Genomic DNA, 206 nt, shown 5'->3' with positions numbered 1-206 from the left:
GCTTAACCCTCTTGTCGCCCTGCAGGACGCGGTGGTTCCTCGGGTGCCAAGTTCCGCATCTCCCTCGGTCTCCCGGTGGGAGCTGTGATCAACTGCGCCGACAACACAGGTGAGCGCGGCCGCCGCCGTGCCCCGGCCTCCGTGAGGCTCTGAACCCCCGTTTTCCTCCTGGAAAGCTCTTAGAATCGTAGGATTATAGGATGGGT

The 206-nt window shown here is 62.6% G+C and overlaps 1 protein-coding gene across 1 annotated transcript in view; it reads left to right on the top strand.

Moving 5' to 3' along the window:
• The first annotated feature begins 16 nt into the window (after positions 1-16).
• The window catches only part of RPL23 (ribosomal protein L23), a 1,528-nt gene continuing 1,338 nt past the window's right edge, over positions 17-206 (top strand). The window contains exon 1 of the mRNA XM_010016432.1: positions 17-109. The gene's annotated coding sequence lies outside the window, so the exon portion shown is untranslated. The remainder of the gene's footprint in view (positions 110-206) is intronic.

This window comes from Nestor notabilis, unplaced genomic scaffold, assembly GCF_000696875.1.
Source record: "Nestor notabilis isolate BGI_N333 unplaced genomic scaffold, ASM69687v1 scaffold15156, whole genome shotgun sequence".
Classification (NCBI taxonomy): domain Eukaryota; kingdom Metazoa; phylum Chordata; class Aves; order Psittaciformes; family Psittacidae; genus Nestor; species Nestor notabilis.
The sequence above is the reverse complement of the archived record's forward strand: the minus strand, read 5'-3'. Positions and strand labels throughout refer to the sequence as shown.